The 7677-nt window shown below is 38.1% G+C and overlaps 1 long non-coding RNA gene across 1 annotated transcript in view; it reads right to left on the bottom strand.

Moving 5' to 3' along the window:
- Positions 1-4403: 4403 nt before the first annotated feature.
- The window catches only part of Gm12371 (predicted gene 12371), a 35059-nt gene continuing 31785 nt past the window's right edge, over positions 4404-7677 (bottom strand). The window contains exon 2 of the long non-coding RNA NR_151511.1: positions 4404-5321. This is a non-coding gene — a long non-coding RNA (predicted gene 12371). The remainder of the gene's footprint in view (positions 5322-7677) is intronic.

The following is a 7677-nucleotide window of genomic DNA, read 5'->3' as shown; positions in this document are numbered from 1 at the left end:
ATGATAGCCGTCTGGGCCATCTTCTGCTACATATGCAGCTAGAGACACGAGCTCTGGGGGTACTGGTTAGATCGTTCTGCACAGGATAGAACCCTGTTAGTGGTTTCTCTCTCATGGACTTAAGGAAACCAAGGTGACATCTTGAGCAATAATTAGAGATGGTAGCTCTATGAAAAGAAATCCAAAATATCCTTATTGAAATGTTTGTGGGAAATAACGGGAGGAACTAATGGAAGGAAGCATAGGGAAGAGACAGCTTGTGACATTTATATGGTTTCCATTTTACACCCACTTCCAAGCTTCTATTAGGTATACAAACCTCTCACCCACCTACCACCCTTGCAATGACCTGGATCCCAGTCTGCATTGGACTACATATACTCTCATCTTTGAACAATGGTATACATTTCTTAACTCTGGTGACAATCAAATTGAGACAGTTTTCACCCAAGTGTATACCTAATGAATCAGGGCATCAAGGTTATACAAGCTTGACTGGATGGAACAGCTTTTGGGTTCATATGGAGTTAAGGTAAAATGTATCCTCTAGGAACCTGTTAGGAAATATCACCTATTAAAATCCTTGCTTATCCACTATTAAACATGTATGAGTTTAAAGCAGGTGCATTATGGAGGAGGACATGTATATTAAATAAATGATTGTATAACCTAATCTATCAATTAAAAATACCCCCGCAAAATAAATAAATAAAACCCCAAACAAAGCCTTTTAGTAATCAATTGCTCCTTCCCTTAGACCCCCATAACAATAGTTCCCAGGCTGCAGCCTAGGCTGTTTAGTCTTCTTCCTTATGTGACTGTTCTTTGCTTCTTGTGTAAATCTGTGTGAGCTGGGAGCCCTGACTTTCAATTCTCAGGACAAGAAGGTAGAACAAAACTCAGCCTCGACCAGTGGATGTGGTAGTGTAAACTTCTCTAAGTATTGTTATTTTAAGGTGATAAACAGGAGAATCCAGTTTCCAGAAATCAGTCAGTTTTTTCCAACCACCTCTGACTTGCCTGATGGGATCTTGAAGCAAGAGCTCCTAATACCAGGGACAAAGAGTACATATGTGTACACAACATGGGCTTTTCTTGTTCCAATCCAAACTCTGAAAGCCACTAAAATAAAAGAAGTAAGTTGTAACTCTGCTATGTAGAAGACAGAGACAAACAGAATGATTCTCCCTATGGTCTGGGCTCAAAATGTAAATGAATTCATTTTGCTATTTGTTCTAGGTTCTGTGACAGTTTTTCAAAGGCAGGTGAGTGTTCAGGCCCAGAGCCAAGCCTTATAAATGTGGCTTTAGTAGTAGAAGGAAGAACATCACAGTACTCTCCAATTTAAAGGATATATCTGATCCATAGAGATAGTCACCAGTCCCTAAGAAATGGTCTTTTAGGTACTGTAAATCTTCAAATTGTTTCAGAATTAGTATGGCCATGTTATGGTGAGTGATTCCATGAGGATGAACCAGTGCTGTATTTCATTTGCTGACACTGGAGTCTATGGTCATAAGCAAAGCTGTGTGTGTAAATAGAGTGATGGTGGTCATGGAGGAAGTGTTATTGGCAAGGAAAGGGAATTTGCTCAGGAATGCTGATCCCAATAGGGAGAAAATACCTGTTGGTATTAACATAATGAAAGGGATCATTATAACCAGGAGGAAGGCAAATCAATTAGTGTTTCTTCTAGGAATGAGGAAACATCTTTTCTGGATGCAAGTACAAAAAGAAAACATCAGCTCTGTGGGATAGGAATAGAGTATCAAACTCAGAACCATAATTGTTAACATAGCAAGGGCTATTTGTATTCTAAAGCCGGGGCTTTGTGCATAACCTCTATGAACCCTTTGTTCATTTCCTTATTCATCCATTCATTTTTATTTTGGCCATTTTATTTAGGTTAGCCCTGGATTCCTAGACATCCATTCCTCTCTTGCCCTCTTTCTCATGCTGTTGCTGTCTTATTTTTGTAGGTGTGGCTTTGAGAAAACAATTGCAAAGACCCTGAATAACCTCTACCCCTAATCCCTCTTTTCTCACTCTTGGTTTCAAATTCAATTCAGTTATATTGGCTGAATTTGTTAGATTTGTTAAGAATGAATAAAAACTTCCATTCGGTTACAGGACTATGATTTTGAGATTAGATTCTAATATTTATACACTGAAATGCATTATGTATACTAAAATATTCTGTGCAGAGGTGGTGTTTGCTTCTTCTAGTGAATATTAATACTATATATTATGTTTTTCAAACATACAGCATAGGTATTATTTCAGTGTAGAAGGGTTTTCTAAAATATTTAAATAAATGTGTAAAGGTTCATGAGATTTAATTTTACATATGTAAGTATTCTGATAATGTTCTTAAGAATATTATAAGCATCAATCTCATATAAAGATCACTGGGAAAAAGCTGAAGGTTAAGATTATCAGTGAATTAAATAGTTTATTAATTATTTTGCATCTCTGTGATTAAAAAGAAAATTGATGACCAAATGCAATTTAAGAAAGAGTTTATTTTGTCATGTGATTTCAAAGGGCTAGATGTCCATAATGGTTTCTTGGACCAAGCATAGGAAGCTTAAAGATCACATTTCGGTCCATACACAGGAAGCAGAGAGAGAAAATATGATGCAGATCGATGCTTTAAATCCTCAAATCCCAACCCCAGTGAAGTCCTTCAGCAAAGCTTCATCTCCAAAATGTTCCATAACCTCGAAGCAGATCCATCACCTGGAGAGCAGATACTGAAATATAGGAGCCTAAGGAGGAGGAGATTTTCAAGCTAAACAACATACTTCAAGCATGCTACAAAACTATATTAAATTGGTATGAATATAGTAATATTTAAAACTAGCTTATTAAAGAAGAAAATTGTAAAGCAAGTGATTGACAATCGAATTTAAGGAAAGCTGTCAGTTAACAAGGAAACAGATGAAGTTTTAATGTCATAAGTAAAACTACGACCATGTAGCATTGTTTATAAATTTGCGAAAGTTCTGCTGATATTTCTTCCCTTCAAGCTACCTCCAACTGACATAGGAAACACTACACCAGATGTAGAATGAAACATCATGTACTCCTTCCTGGAACAGCCTCTTCCATTTGCAAGCTGGATTGTTCCCTCATCTGTTTTAGAGTTAATGGGATTTTCACTGGAGGGAAGACCTCTCTTTCACTCTGTTTCAGAACAAAGTCTTACTTTGTTTGCTCTTTGCAATAAAGAAGTTAAGAATTTACTGTGGGGGAAAAATAAAAGCCAGTTTCAAGCTTGTGTTTAAAAAAGAACAGACTTTATTTTCCTCAAGGATGCAGAAAGATTGGTGCGTGCGTGCGTGTGTGTGTGTGTGTGTGTGTGTGTGTGTGTGTGTGCAGCAGAGAGAAGTATAGCAAAGCTTGGCCTCTGCAGTCACGATGCTAACAAATGTGACACCATTGGCCTTTGATGATCTGTGACAGTCATTGCATTTCAATTGTCTGAACTCAGCATTACCCTCTAGCATCATTCTCTTAAACATGAGAATCCATTTATCAATTCTGTCTGACTAGGCTTGAGAAGAGGCAGTAGGGATTGGGACTGTCTTTTGCTAGTGTATTTCCAGAGCCCTTTTTTGACAGTGTTTAAAATTAGACAAAAGCCCCTCTTGTTATTAGTAGGAGATTACAGCTCTCTCTCTCTCTCTCTCTCTCTCTCTCTCTCTCTCTCTCTCTCTCTCTCTCTCTCTCTCTCTCTCTCTCTCTCTCTCTCTGAGACAGGGTTTCACCGTGTAACCCTGGCAGTCCTGGAACTCAATCTGTAGACCAGGCTGGCCTCGAACTCAGAAATCCACCTGTCTCTGCCTCCCAAGTGCTGGGATTAAAGGCATGGATCACCACTGCATGGCAAGAAGATTACAACTCTCATCGTGGACAGTACAGATCATAATGTTTTAATACACTTGAGCTATGCACAGAACATAAACTCCTATTAGACACAAACCCCAATATTCTCTTTATGGATAATGGACTTCCAGAATATTTTATCACAGCAATGACGAACTGAAAAAGAAAGAAAATTCTGTTGTGTTAAAATATAAGTAGTGTCAGAAATGAGTCCCAAAGACTCATATAAGTCACATAAGTGCTAATGAAATGTGTGTGTGTGTGTGTGTGTGTGTGTGTCTTTGTGTGTGTGTGTGTGTGTGTGTGTGTGTGTGTGTGTGTGTCTTTGTGTGTGTGTGTGTGTGTGTGTGTGTGTGTGTGTGTGTGTGTGTAGAATATCAGGGGCTCACCTTCAGATTTATACGTTTTAGAATTGATCTACATTAATATGTAACCTCAATTTGGTCATGTTTTAAGAAAGTGTAAAACTTCTAATAAAATTAAAGAAATCAATTCAGCACTTTTTTATCTTTTAATTTAAATTTTTCTCTTTTTTATTTAGAGAATACACTGTTTTCCAACACTGTAATGGACCTTAAAGAGAACATAACCACAATAAAATACAAACATACAAACAAACAAAAACAGTTTAGTATATTATCAAGGTCAATAAATATCTAAGAGTAAAATTTTAAAAATAATCTAAGAGCAAAATAAGTAGTTCTGAGAAAACACATGCTTTCCTCTGGGCAGAGTTTCAGTAGGATATGGACACTGAGGTTTATACAACCATGAGCTCATATGAAGGGGCCTGGGATCTATGCATTGAGCTCCCTTTGGAAATTGCTACACTGTGGGTTTAAAGACTGAGTAGGGGGAAGTACACAAATGAATGGAGCATGATCTGCAGGTGTGGTTCTCTTGGAATTCTTTGGATTTCACTTTCATTGTAATTCCCTCTGGGGCGCTGTACCACATCCATTTATGGTGTTGAACTTCTCCTCCACACATGAGAAGAATTCTTGTAAGGTACTCACTGGAAATCACTTAAATCCTGGCCAGTTTGAAGAGCATGGCTTTTTTTAATAAGGTATATATTTCTCATAAGATCCAGGTACTTCTCAGTTAATATTTATTATGCAAGGCTCATGGTCTTCATTTCCTTTTCTCTCTTTGTTGTTCTATAATGCACCATACTGAGAGAGTGAGAGGAGAAAGAGGGGGGCATAAAGTGACAGAATGAGTAGGCTGTAGTCTTCATCTCCCTGAGTACATCCTAGATTCCTGGATCTCATCTTGGGGCTGAATCTCTTCTCTCTACACAGATGCTTGATTCAGTTGGTGCCTTGGAGAGACCGTGCATCTGTAGCATCATCCTTCCCTGGTCCACAGTCTGTGCGAGCCATTTCATAGAGATATTTCTAGAAAGTGATGTCTTCCTTTCCAGCAGAAACCTGCAGCCAAGAACAACTTCAGTAAGTCAACTTCAGTAAGACACCTGTGTTGTCTGTCAAGGGAGCAAGTCTACACTGCCAGTGATACCCCAGTACACTGGGTGAGATCAGGGAGAGTCTATACTATGGCTAACAGTGATTCTCACATTTTACTATATCTTAGAATTACAAAAAGTCCTTGCTGAAATGGTAACTGTATTCAAGATCCAGAGTTTCTACTTCACAGGATCTTACCATCTAATTCTGCTGTGTCCCCTACAGCTGTCATTAAGGTCTGTCTTCAGAGGTCTCTCTAACCAACTACTCTTAAGGAGGTAGACACTCTTAGAAATGTGGATTTTTCACATCTAAACCTATAGCATTATCCAATCACTTAGGGTACTTCCATTTACAAGTTTACCTTTACTTTAATGTTTGATTGTTGTACTCATTGGTAGGTTTCGCTCTGGTGTTTCATTTATCCTGAATATGGGCTGTTCTTTCCCACAACCCCTCCTCTCCCCAATCTTCTTATCTCTCCTCTATATTTAACAGTTTCCCCAACTCTGCCTGTTTCTATTTGCATGTCTCCTATGATTTATTACTTCCCTCTTTGTCTATCCCTTTAAAGCTTCAATTTTCTCCTATGACCTCTTTTCATTTTCTTGAGCTTACACTTAATACACTACTACCTTAAGACACATATACCAAACATTAGAATGTGAATGTGATAGGAAACATGGTGTTGAAGTACTTGTTCCTTTGTCTTACTTGTTTTTATGTCCTTCCTTCCTTTATTTTTCACCCAAACCTTTCCACTTCAGACTCTGCTTCTGCCCAAACAGCATGATACAGTATGTATATACAGGATTTAAAAAGACTTTACTTCTGTACACATATCTGTGGGTCTATAAAGAACAGCAGAACCATGAATGATGATATAGGCCTACAATTTCCTCTAGCAGTATGTGGACTGAGGTATGGGCAGGAGAGAGAGGGCCTGAATCAAGGATGATCATGAGGTAAAGGTTTGCATTGGCTACAGAATGAGTAAGAGGTTGGCCAGAGCATCTTTTGAGACCCTGACACCCTGACTCAAAAAAAAAAAAAAAAGGAAAATTAACACTGAAATATTTGATCAGTGGCACAGGATAATTCAAGCATACATAAGTCATTAGGATTATAATCTACTACTACAAAAAGCAAGTAAACAAATAAATAAATGAGCAGAATAGAGGCACATAAACTATAATGTTTTAACATAATTGGGACTGTATACATATGCTTTTTTTGGAAAAAGCAATTACATAACCATAATAACCAAGTTTTTTGGATTAATAATTCTTTTTGTTATTGCTTCTGTGGCTTTTTCAACCAGCACTAGCACCAATAAAATGGAACACCTCTAGTTGATAAGAGACATGAGGTTATAAAAAGTATGAGAATCAGGCATAGTGGCTTTCTTAGTTAGGGTTCCTATTTCTTTAAAGAGACACCATGACCTCAGCAATTATTATTTCAAAAATTTAATAGGTTCTGGCTTACAGTTTTAGAGGTTTATTCCATTGCCATCACAATGAGAAACATGCAGGCAAAAATGGTGCTGGAGAAGGAGGTAAGAGTTCTATACTTTTATCTTCAGGCAGCAGAACTGTATGCCACACTAGGCTTAGCTTGAGCATATCAGACCTCAAAGCCCATGCCTACATTGACATACTTCCTCCAAAAAGAACATACCTTCTCCAGCAAGGCCACACTTCCTAATAGTGGCACTCCTTATGAATCAGTCATTCAAACATCTGAGTCTATGGTGACCAGTCCTATTCACAACACCACACTGGCTCATACCTGTGATCTCAGTACTTGGAAAAGAAGGGAGGAACATCAGTTGTCATCCTCCTTGGCTTCAAAGAGACATCAAGGTCAGTCTAAGATACCAGAGAAGGGAAGAGAGGAGAGGAGAGGAACAGAAAATGGAAGTGTTCCCTGTTATGACATTCTTACAAGGCCTATGACACTATGCATGGTAGGTGGCCTTCTATGTCAGAATGCTCATGAAAACTTTCTTTTTCATTTCAATTGAAAGTAGATATTTTCCCCTGATTTTCTGATTACAGTTTCCCCTATCCAAACAAGTTTCAGCCCTTTCCCTTTACTTCCCTCCCATCTGGATTCACACCCATTCTTTCTCTCCTTAGAAAATAAAGAGGCACCCAAGAAATAGCAATAAGTAGAATAAAATTGAGCAAATATTAAAAATGGAATAGGAAAAAACATACACAAGACAGAGATAGATCCAAAGAAACATATATAGACACAGAGACATATGCATTTGGCATACATAGGAATCCCACAAAGGCACAAGAGTGTCCAGAAA

This window comes from Mus musculus, chromosome 4 (assembly GCF_000001635.26).
Source record: "Mus musculus strain C57BL/6J chromosome 4, GRCm38.p6 C57BL/6J".
In the NCBI taxonomy this organism is placed as follows: domain Eukaryota; kingdom Metazoa; phylum Chordata; class Mammalia; order Rodentia; family Muridae; genus Mus; species Mus musculus.
The sequence above is the reverse complement of the archived record's forward strand: the minus strand, read 5'-3'. Positions and strand labels throughout refer to the sequence as shown.